General features: G+C 40.1%; 1 protein-coding gene across 1 annotated transcript in view; it reads right to left on the reverse strand.

Moving 5' to 3' along the window:
• The window catches only part of LOC121543738 (CUB and sushi domain-containing protein 3), a 205,368-nt gene that overhangs the window by 87,515 nt on the left and 104,322 nt on the right, over positions 1-13,531 (reverse strand). The gene's annotated exons all lie outside the window — the stretch shown is intronic.

The following is a 13,531-nucleotide window of genomic DNA, read 5'->3' on the forward strand; positions in this document are numbered from 1 at the left end:
GAAGCGATGTCGCCAGCCATCCGATTTATGTCTCCCCTCAGAGCGTTCCAGTCGCTGTAGGGCAGTCCTCTCTGGCTCTTCCTCCATCGTGGTCAGGGAGTGCGCTGGGTCCATGATGGTCAGATCGTTCTGTCACGAACAGAAGAGGACCCAAGAGCGCAAGTTCAAATTCAGAGTTCTTTATTCAAGGTTACAGGCGGGAAGAGGAGTCCCAGGGGTGTCAGGGGTCTTTCAGGGTCCTCCTGTGGGTACCTGTGCTCCGGGGGTCACCAAATGTCCGGGGGTGTCCAGTCCAAGTGCTTAGTGTGTGTGTTCCCCAGTGATGGAGCGGCGTATCGGGCTGAGGGTGGTGAAACGTCTGGGCACGCTCATCTGGTGGTCGGAGACCTGGGGGGAACACACACACACAACAGCAATATGAATGGCAGGCAGAAGTACAGATCAGGGCTGGGCAAATATCGTGGTGAGAGACAGAAGGCAGAAACGAGTTACCGGAGGGGCTGAAGATCGGAGAGTAGTCGAGGTCCAGAAGGCAGGTTGGGATAGACGGGCAGTAGAACAAGGAGGCAGTCAAGAAAGGATCGGTATCACAAACAGGAGTCAGAGCGCAGACAGGCAGGTTACTGGTCCGGGTTTGAAGACGATCTGACAGGGCTTGGCTGAAAACCAGGGCTTGATATACTGGGAGAGGTAGTGGGGAAATGCAGTTCAGCTGGCAGAGTAATTAGAACAGAGTGAGGCAAGGTGAGGATGGTGAGTGGGAAATGCAGTGCAGCTGGCCAGGTAACAAGAGCAGAGCAGGGCAGGTGGAGCTAGTTAGGCTGAGTAGAGAGAGGGGGGTGAGCAGAGTGGAAGATAATTGAATGCAATTAATGTTGCTACCAGGGAGAGAGAGTGCTCATGACAGATATAGTGCATTATTTATGGTACCCTGCTATTCCTGATATAGTACATTACTTATGGTACCCTGCTATTCCTGATATAGTGCATTACTTATGGTACCCTGCTATTCCTGATATAGTGCATTACTTATGGTACCCTGCTATTCCTGATATAGTGCATTCCTTATGGTACCGTGCTATTCCTGATATAGTGCAATACTTATGGTACCCTGCTATTCCTGATATAGTGCATTACTTATGGTACCCTGCTATTCCTGATATAGTGCATTACTTATGGTACCCTGCTATTCCTGATATAGTGCATTCCTTATGGTACCGTGCTATTCCTGATATAGTGCATTACTTATGGTACCCTGCTATTCCTGATATAGTGCATGACTTATGGTACCCAGCTATTCCTGATATAGTGCAATACTTATGGTACCCCGCTATTCCTGATATAGTGCATTACTTATGGTACCCAGCTATTCCTGATATAGTGAATTACTTATGGTACCCAGCTATTCCTGATATAGTGCATGACTTATGGTACCCAGCTATTCCTGATATAGTGCAATACTTATGGTACCGTGCTATTCCTGATATAGTGCATTACTTATGGTATCCAGCTATTCCTGATATAGTGCATTGCTTATGGTACCCTGCTATTCCTGATATAGTGCATTACTTACGGTACCCAGCTATTCCTGATATAGTACATTACTTATGGTACCCTGCTATTCCTGATATAGTGCATTGCTTATGACACCATGCTATTCCTGATATAGTGCATTACTTATGGTACCCTGCTATTCCTGATATAGTGCATTACTTATGGTACCCAGCTATTCCTGATATAGTGCATTACTTATGGTACCCAGCTATTCCTGATATAGTGCATTACTTATGGTACCCAGCTATTCCTGATATAGTGCATTACTTATGGTACCCAGCTATTCCTGATATAGTACATTACTTATGGTACCCTGCTATTCCTGATATAGTGCATTACTTATGGTACCCTGCTATTCCTGATATAGTGCATGACTTATGGTACCCAGCTATTCCTGATATAGTGCAATACTTATGGTACCCTGCTATTCCTGATATAGTGCATTACTTATGGTACCCAGCTATTCCTGATATAGTGCATTACTTATGGTACCCTGCTATTCCTGATATAGTGCATTCCTTATGGTACCATGCTATTGCTGATATAGTGCAATACTTATGGTACCCTGCTATTCCTGATATAGTGCATTACTTATGGTACCCTGCTATTCCTGATATAGTGCATGACTTATGGTACCCTGCTATTCCTGATATAGTACATTACTTATGGTACCCTGCTATTCCTGATATAGTGCATTCCTTATGGTACCGTGCTATTCCTGATATAGTGCAATACTTATGGTACCCAGCTATTCCTGATATAGTGCATTATTTATGGTACCCTGCTATTCCTGATATAGTACATTACTTATGACACCCTGCTATTCCTGATATAGTGCATTACTTATGGTACCCTGCTATTCCTGATATAGTGCATTACTTATGGTACCCAGCTATTCCTGATATAGTGCATTACTTATGGTACCCAGCTATTCCTGATATAGTGCATTACTTATGGTACCCTGCTATTCCTGATATAGTGCATTACTTATGGTACCCTGCTATTCCTGATATAGTGCATTACTTATGTTACCCTGCTATTCCTGATATAGTGCATTCCTTATGGTACCGTGCTATTCCTGATATAGTATAATACTTATGGTACCCTGCTATTCCTGATATAGTGCATTACTTATGGTACCCTGCTATTCCTGATATAGTGCATGACTTATGGTACCCTGCTATTCCTGATATAGTGCATTACTTATGGTACCCTGCTATTCCTGATATAGTGCATTCCTTATGGTACCGTGCTATTCCTGATATAGTGCAATACTTATGGTACCCAGCTATTCCTGATATAGTGCATTACTTATGGTACCCTGTTATTCCTGATATAGTGCATTCCTTATGGTACCGGCATATTCCTGATATAGTGCAATACTTATGGTACCCTGCTATTCCTGATATAGTGCATTACTTATGGTACCCTGCTATTCCTGATATAGTGCATGACTTATGGTACCCTGCTATTCCTGATATAGTGCATTACTTATGGTACCCTGCTATTCCTGATATAGTGCATTACTTATGGTACCGTGCTATTCCTGATATAGTGCAATACTTATGGTACCCAGCTACTCCTGATATAGTGCATTATTTATGGTACCCTGCTATTCCTGATATAGTACATTACTTATGGTACCCTGCTATTCCTGATATAGTGCATTACTTATGGTACCCTGCTATTCCTGATATAGTGCATTACTTATGGTACCCTGCTATTCCTGATATAGTGCATTCCTTATGGTACTGTGCTATTCCTGATATAGTGCAATACTTATGGTACCCTGCTATTCCTGATATAGTGCATTACTTATGGTACCCTGCTATTCCTGATATAGTGCATTACTTATGGTACCCTGCTATTCCTGATACAGTGCATTCCTTATGGTACCGTGCTATTCCTGATATAGTGCATTACTTATGGTACCCTGCTATTCCTGATATAGTGCATGACTTATGGTACCCAGCTATTCCTGATATAGTGCAATACTTATGGTACCCCGCTATTCCTGATATAGTGCATTACTTATGGTACCCAGCTATTCCTGATATAGTGAATTACTTATGGTACCCAGCTATTCCTGATATAGTGCATGACTTATGGTACCCAGCTATTCCTGATATAGTGCAATACTTATGGTACCGTGCTATTCCTGATATAGTGCATTACTTATGGTATCCAGCTATTCCTGATATAGTGCATTGCTTATGGTACCCTGCTATTCCTGATATAGTGCATTACTTACGGTACCCAGCTATTCCTGATATAGTACATTACTTATGGTACCCTGCTATTCCTGATATAGTGCATTGCTTATGGTACCCTGCTATTCCTGATATAGTGCATTACTTATGGTACCCTGCTATTCCTGATATAGTGCATTACTTATGGTACCCTGCTATTCCTGATATAGTGCATTACTTATGGTACCCTGCTATTCCTGATATAGTGCATGACTTATGGTACCCTGCTATTCCTGATATAGTGCATTACCTATGGTACCCTGCTATTCCTGATATAGTGCATTACTTATGGTACCCTGCTATTCCTGATATAGTGCATTACTTATGGTACCCTGCTATTCCTGATATAGTGCATTACTTATGGTACCCAGCTATTCCTGATATAGTGCATTACTTATGGTACCCTGCTATTCCTGATATAGTGCATTCCTTATGGTACCATGCTATTGCTGATATAGTGCAATACTTATGGTACCCTGCTATTCCTGATATAGTGCATTACTTATGGTACCCTGCTATTCCTGATATAGTGCATGACTTATGGTACCCTGCTATTCCTGATATAGTACATTACTTATGGTACCCTGCTATTCCTGATATAGTGCATTCCTTATGGTACCGTGCTATTCCTGATATAGTGCAATACTTATGGTACCCAGCTATTCCTGATATAGTGCATTATTTATGGTACCCTGCTATTCCTGATATAGTACATTACTTATGACACCCTGCTATTCCTGATATAGTGCATTACTTATGGTACCCTGCTATTCCTGATATAGTGCATTACTTATGGTACCCAGCTATTCCTGATATAGTGCATTACTTATGGTACCCAGCTATTCCTGATATAGTGCATTACTTATGGTACCCTGCTATTCCTGATATAGTGCATTACTTATGGTACCCTGCTATTCCTGATATAGTGCATTACTTATGTTACCCCTGCTATTCCTGATATAGTGCATTCCTTATGGTACCGTGCTATTCCTGATATAGTATAATACTTATGGTACCCTGCTATTCCTGATATAGTGCATTACTTATGGTACCCTGCTATTCCTGATATAGTGCATGACTTATGGTACCCTGCTATTCCTGATATAGTGCATTACTTATGGTACCCTGCTATTCCTGATATAGTGCATTCCTTATGGTACCGTGCTATTCCTGATATAGTGCAATACTTATGGTACCCAGCTATTCCTGATATAGTGCATTACTTATGGTACCCTGTTATTCCTGATATAGTGCATTACTTATGGTACCCTGCTATTCCTGATATAGTGCATTACTTATGGTACCCTGCTATTCCTGATATAGTGCATTACTTATGGTACCCTGCTATTCCTGATATAGTGCATTACTTATGGTACCCTGCTATTCCTGATATAGTGCATGACTTATGGTACCCTGCTATTCCTGATATAGTGCATTACCTATGGTACCCTGCTATTCCTGATATAGTGCATTACTTATGGTACCCTGCTATTCCTGATATAGTGCATTACTTATGGTACCCTGCTATTCCTGATATAGTGCATTACTTATGGTACCCAGCTATTCCTGATATAGTGCATTACTTATGGTACCCTGCTATTCCTGATATAGTGCATTCCTTATGGTACCATGCTATTGCTGATATAGTGCAATACTTATGGTACCCTGCTATTCCTGATATAGTGCATTACTTATGGTACCCTGCTATTCCTGATATAGTGCATGACTTATGGTACCCTGCTATTCCTGATATAGTACATTACTTATGGTACCCTGCTATTCCTGATATAGTGCATTCCTTATGGTACCGTGCTATTCCTGATATAGTGCAATACTTATGGTACCCAGCTATTCCTGATATAGTGCATTATTTATGGTACCCTGCTATTCCTGATATAGTACATTACTTATGACACCCTGCTATTCCTGATATAGTGCATTACTTATGGTACCCTGCTATTCCTGATATAGTGCATTACTTATGGTACCCAGCTATTCCTGATATAGTGCATTACTTATGGTACCCAGCTATTCCTGATATAGTGCATTACTTATGGTACCCTGCTATTCCTGATATAGTGCATTACTTATGGTACCCTGCTATTCCTGATATAGTGCATTACTTATGTTACCCTGCTATTCCTGATATAGTGCATTCCTTATGGTACCGTGCTATTCCTGATATAGTATAATACTTATGGTACCCTGCTATTCCTGATATAGTGCATTACTTATGGTACCCTGCTATTCCTGATATAGTGCATGACTTATGGTACCCTGCTATTCCTGATATAGTGCATTACTTATGGTACCCTGCTATTCCTGATATAGTGCATTCCTTATGGTACCGTGCTATTCCTGATATAGTGCAATACTTATGGTACCCAGCTATTCCTGATATAGTGCATTACTTATGGTACCCTGTTATTCCTGATATAGTGCATTCCTTATGGTACCGTGCTATTCCTGATATAGTGCAATACTTATGGTACCCTGCTATTCCTGATATAGTGCATTACTTATGGTACCCTGCTATTCCTGATATAGTGCATGACTTATGGTACCCTGCTATTCCTGATATAGTGCATTACTTATGGTACCCTGCTATTCCTGATATAGTGCATTACTTATGGTACCGTGCTATTCCTGATATAGTGCAATACTTATGGTACCCAGCTATTCCTGATATAGTGCATTATTTATGGTACCCTGCTATTCCTGATATAGTACATTACTTATGGTACCCTGCTATTCCTGATATAGTGCATTACTTATGGTACCCTGCTATTCCTGATATAGTGCATTACTTATGGTACCCTGCTATTCCTGATATAGTGCATTCCTTATGGTACTGTGCTATTCCTGATATAGTGCAATACTTATGGTACCCTGCTATTCCTGATATAGTGCATTACTTATGGTACCCTGCTATTCCTGATATAGTGCATTACTTATGGTACCCTGCGATTCCTGATACAGTGCATTCCTTATGGTTCCGTGCTATTCCTGATATAGTGCATTACTTATGGTACCCTGCTATTCCTGATATAGTGCATGACTTATGGTACCCAGCTATTCCTGATATAGTGCAATACTTATGGTACCCCGCTATTCCTGATATAGTGCATTACTTATGGTACCCAGCTATTCCTGATATAGTGAATTACTTATGGTACCCAGCTATTCCTGATATAGTGCATGACTTATGGTACCCAGCTATTCCTGATATAGTGCAATACTTATGGTACCGTGCTGTTCCTGATATAGTGCATTACTTATGGTATCCAGCTATTCCTGATATAGTGCATTGCTTATGGTACCCTGCAATTCCTGATATAGTGCATTACTTACGGTACCCAGCTATTCCTGATATAGTACATTACTTATGGTACCCTGCTATTCCTGATATAGTGCATTGCTTATGGTACCCTGCTATTCCTGATATAGTGCATTACTTATGGTACCCAGCTATTCCTGATATAGTGCATTACTTATGGTACCCAGCTATTCCTGATATAGTGCATTACTTATGGTACCCAGCTATTCCTGATATAGTGCATTACTTATGGTACCCAGCTATTCCTGATATAGTGCATTACTTATGGTACCCAGCTATTCCTGATATAGTGCATTACTTATGGTACCCTGCTATTCCTGATATAGTGCATTACTTATGGTACCCTGCTATTCCTGATATAGTGCATGACTTATGGTACCCAGCTATTCCTGATATAGTGCAATACTTATGGTACCCTGCTATTCCTGATATAGTGCATTACTTATGGTACCCTGCTATTCCTGATATAGTGCATTACTTATGGTACCCAGCTATTCCTGATATAGTGCATTACTTATGGTACACTGCTATTCCTGATATAGTGCATTACTTATGGTACCCTGCTATTCCTGATATAGTGCATTACTTATGGTACCCTGCTATTCCTGATATAGTGCATTACTTATGGTACCCTGCTATTCCTGATATAGTGCATTACTTATGGTACCCTGCTATTCCTGATATAGTGCATTACTTATGGTACCCAGCTATTCCTGATATAGTGCAGTACTTATGGTACCCTGCTATTCCTGATTTAGTGCATTACTTATGGTACCCAGCTATTCCTGATATAGTGCATTACTTATGGTACCCAGCTATTCCTGATATAGTGCATTACTTATGGTACCCTGCTATTCCTGATATAGTGCATTACTTATGGTACCCTGCTATTCCTGATATAGTGCATTACTTATGGTACCCTGCTATTCCTGATATAGTGCATTACTTATGGTACCCTGCTATTCCTGATATAGTGCATTACTTATGGTACCCTGCTATTCCTGATATAGTGCATTACTTATGGTACCCAGCTATTCCTGATATAGTGCATTACTTATGGTACCCTGCTATTCCTGATATAGTGCATTACTTATGGTACCCTGCTATTCCTGATATAGTGCATTACTTATGGTACCCCTGCTATTCCTGATATAGTGCATTACTTATGGTACCCTGCTATTCCTGATATAGTGCATGACTTATGGTACCCTGCTATTCCTGATATAGTGCATTACCTATGGTACCCTGCTATTCCTGATATAGTGCATTACTTATGGTACCCTGCTATTCCTGATATAGTGCATTACTTATGGTACCCTGCTATTCCTGATATAGTGCATTACTTATGGTACCCTGCTATTCCTGATATAGTGCATTACTTATGGTACCCTGCTATTCCTGATATAGTGCATTACTTATGGTACCCTGCTATTCCTGATATAGTGCATTACTTATGGTACCCTGCTATTCCTGATATAGTACATTACTTATGGTACCCTGCTATTCCTGATATAGTGCATTACTTATGGTACCCTGCTATTCCTGATATAGTGCATTACTTATGGTACCCAGCTATTCCTGATATAGTGCATTACTTATGGTACCCAGCTATTCCTGATATAGTGCATTACTTATGGTACCCTGCTATTCCTGATATAGTACATTACTTATGGTACCCTGCTATTCCTGATATAGTGCATTACTTATGGTACCCTGCTATTCCTGATATAGTGCATTACTTATGGTACCCTGCTATTCCTGATATAGTGCATTACTTATGGTACCCAGCTATTCCTGATATAGTGCATTACTTATGGTACCCAGCTATTCCTGATATAGTGCATTACTTATGGTACCCTGCTATTCCTGATATAGTACATTACTTATGGTACCCTGCTATTCCTGATATAGTGCATTACTTATTGTACCCTGCTATTCCTGATATAGTGCATTACTTATGGTACCCTGCTATTCCTGATATAGTGCATTACTTATGGTACCCTGCTATTCCTGATATAGTGCATTACTTATGGTACCCAGCTATTCCTGATATAGTGCATTACTTATGGTACCCAGCTATTCCTGATATAGTGCATTACTTATGGTACCCTGCTATTCCTGATATAGTACATTACTTATGGTACCCTGCTATTCCTGATATAGTGCATTACTTATGGTACCCTGCTATTCCTGATATAGTACATTACTTATGGTACCCAGCTATTCCTGATATAGTGCATTACTTATGGTACCCAGCTATTCCTGATATAGTGCATTACTTATGGTACCCAGCTATTCCTGATATAGTGCATTACTTATGGTACCCAGCTATTCCTGATATAGTGCATTACTTATGGTACCCTGCTATTCCTGATATAGTGCATTACTTATGGTACCCTGCTATTCCTGATATAGTGCATTATTTATGGTACCCTGTTATTCCTGATATAGTGCATTACTTATGGTACCCAGCTATTCCTGATATAGTGCAATACTTATGGTACCCAGCTATTCCTGATATAGTGCAATACTTATAGTACCCTGTTATTCCTGATATAGTGCATTACTTATGGTACCCTGCTATTCCTGATATAGTGCATTATTTATGGTACCCTGTTATTCCTGATATAGTGCATTACTTATGGTACCCAGCTATTCCTGATATAGTGCATTACTTATGGTACCCTGCTATTCCTGATACAGTGCATTACTTATGGTACCCTGCTATTCCTGATATAGTGCATTATTTATGGTACCCTGTTATTCCTGATATAGTGCATTACTTATGGTACCCAGCTATTCCTGATATAGTGCAATACTTATGGTACCCAGCTATTCCTGATATAGTGCAATACTTATAGTACCCTGTTATTCCTGATATAGTGCATTACTTATGGTACCCAGCTATTCCTGATATAGTGCAATACTTATAGTACCCTGCTATTCCTGATATAGTGCATTATTTATGGTACCCTGTTATTCCTGATATAGTGCATTACTTATGGTACCCAGCTATTCCTGATATAGTGCATTACTTATGGTACCCAGCTATTCCTGATATAGTGCATTACTTATGGTACCCAGCTATTCCTGATATAGTGCATTACTTATGGTACCCTGCTATTCCTGATATAGTGCATTACTTATGGTACCCTGCTATTCCTGATATAGTGCATTACTTATGGTACCCAGCTATTCCTGATATAGTGCATTACTTATGGTACCCTGCTATTCCTGATATAGTGCATTACTTATGGTACCCAGCTATTCCTGATATAGTGCAATACTTATGGTACCCAGCTATTCCTGATATAGTGCATTACTTATGGTACCCTGCTATTCCTGATATAGTGCATTACTTATGGTACCCTGCTATTCCTGATATAGTGCATTACTTATGGTACCCAGCTATTCCTGATATAGTGCATTACTTATGGTACCCAGCTATTCCTGATATAGTGCAATACTTATGGTACCCCGCTATTCCTGATATAGTGCATTACTTATGGTACCCCGCTATTCCTGATATAGTGCATTACTTATGGTACCCTGCTATTCCTGATATAGTGCATTACTTATGGTACCCTGCTATTCCTGATATAGTGCATTACTTATGGTACCCAGCTATTCCTGATATAGTGCATTCCTTATGGTACCCTGCTATTCCTGATATAGTGCATTACTTATGGTACCCTGCTATTCCTGATATAGTGCATTACTTATGGTACCCAGCTATTCCTGATATAGTGCATTCCTTATGGTACCCTGCTATTCCTGATATAGTGCATTACTTATGGTACCCAGCTATTCCTGATATAGTGCATTCCTTATGGTACCCTGCTATTCCTGATATAGTGCATTACTTATGGTACCCAGCTATTCCTGATATAGTGCATTCCTTATGGTACCCTGCTATTCCTGATATAGTGCATTACTTATGGTACCCTGCTATTCCTGATATAGTGCATTACTTATGGTACCCTGCTATTCCTGATATAGTGCATGACTTATGGTACCCTGCTATTCCTGATATAGTGCATTACTTATGGTACCCAGCTATTCCTGATATAGTGCATTCCTTATGGTACCCTGCTATTCCTGATATAGTACATTCCTTATGGTACCCTGCTATTCCTGATATAGTGCATTCCTTATGGTACCCTGCTATTCCTGATATAGTGCATTACTTATGGTACCCAGCTATTCCTGATATAGTGCATTCCTTATGGTACCCTGCTATTCCTGATATAGTGCATTACTTATGGTACCCAGCTATTCCTGATATAGTGCATTCCTTATGGTACCCTGCTATTCCTGATATAGTGCATTACTTATGGTACCCTGCTATTCCTGATATAGTGCATTACTTATGGTACCCAGCTATTCCTGATATAGTGCATTCCTTATGGTACCCTGCTATTCCTGATATAGTGCATTACTTATGGTACCCTGCTATTCCTGATATAGTGCATTACTTATGGTACCCAGCTATTCCTGATATAGTGCATTCCTTATGGTACCCTGCTATTCCTGATATAGTGCATTACTTATGGTACCCAGCTATTCCTGATATAGTGCATTCCTTATGGTACCCTGCTATTCCTGATATAGTGCATTACTTATGGTAATTCCCTGCTATTCCTGATATAGTGCATTACTTATGGTACCCTGCTATTCCTGATATAGTGCAATACTTATGGTACCCTGCTATTCCTGATATAGTGCATTACTTATGGTACCCTGCTATTCCTGATATAGTGCATTACTTATGGTACCCTGCTATTCCTGATATAGTGCATTACTTATGGTACCCTGCTATTCCTGATATAGTGCATTACTTATGGTACCCAGCTATTCCTGATATAGTGCATTCCTTATGGTACCCTGCTATTCCTGATATAGTGCAATACTTATGGTACCCTGCTATTCCTGATATAGTGCATTACTTATGGTACCCAGCTATTCCTGATATAGTGCATTCCTTATGGTACCCTGCTATTCCTGATATAGTGCATGACTTATGGTACCCTGCTATTCCTGATATAGTGCATTACTTATGGTACCCTGCTATTCCTGATATAGTGCATTACTTATGGTACCCTGCTATTCCTGATATAGTGCATTCCTTATGGTACCCTGCTATTCCTGATATAGTGCATTACTTATGGTACCCTGCTATTCCTGATATAGTGCATTACTTATGGTACCCTGCTATTCCTGATATAGTGCATTACTTATGGTACCCAGCTATTCCTGATATAGTGCATTACTTATGGTACCCTGCTATTCCTGATATAGTGCATTACTTATGGTACCGTGCTATTCCTGATATAGTGCATTACTTATGGTACCCTGCTATTCCTGATATAGTGCATTACTTATGGTACCCTGCTATTCCTGATATAGTGCATTACTTATGGTACCCTGCTATTCCTGATATAGTGCATTACTTATGGTACCCTGCTATTCCTGATATAGTGCATTACTTATGGTACCCTGCTATTCCTGATATAGTGCATTACTTATGGTACCCTGCTATTCCTGATATAGTGCATTACTTATGGTACCCAGCTATTCCTGATATAGTGCATTACTTATGGTACCCAGCTATTCCTGATATAGTGCATTACTTATGGTACCCAGCTATTCCTGATATAGTGCATTACTTATGGTACCCAGCTATTCCTGATATAGTGCATTACTTATGGTACCCAGCTATTCCTGATATAGTGCATTCCTTATGGTACCCAGCTATTCCTGATATAGTGCATTCCTTATGGTACCCTGTTATTCCTGATATAGTGCATTCCTTATGGTACCCTGTTATTCCTGATATAGTGCAATACTTATGGTACCCTGTTATTCCTGATATAGTGCATTACTTATGGTACCCAGCTATTCCTGATATAGTGCAATACTTATGGTACCCAGCTATTCCTGATATAGTGAATGACTTTGGTCAAAAGTAGTGTAGACCAGGGTAGAGGGTGCCAGATATGCACTACAATATGAAATACGGTCGTCAGCAGTACTGTTCTACAGTCAAAAGTACTGTTCTACATAGGGAATAGGGTGGCATTTTAGATACACACTTTAAAGTTTCTGCCTGTCTGATCATTGTCTCAGAGCGACTTAAGAGGCTCCCTGGAAAGCATCACTTATCTCTCCAGAGACTAATTTTAGTCCCAAATCGATACAGCCTTCCTCCTCCTCCTCCCCCACCCCCTCCACCCCCTCCTCCTGTTCTATATCTTCTCTGTACTTCAATTAGTCAGACACAAGAGTAATGATGCTCTGGGAAAAATTGAATTCTGTTAAAGAGTTATTATAGGGCAAATTGAATATAGATTGACACAACATTATTGAATTACAACATATGGCTCGTTACTGA

This window comes from Coregonus clupeaformis, chromosome 17 (assembly GCF_020615455.1).
Source record: "Coregonus clupeaformis isolate EN_2021a chromosome 17, ASM2061545v1, whole genome shotgun sequence".
NCBI classification, from domain to species: Eukaryota; Metazoa; Chordata; class Actinopteri; order Salmoniformes; family Salmonidae; genus Coregonus; species Coregonus clupeaformis.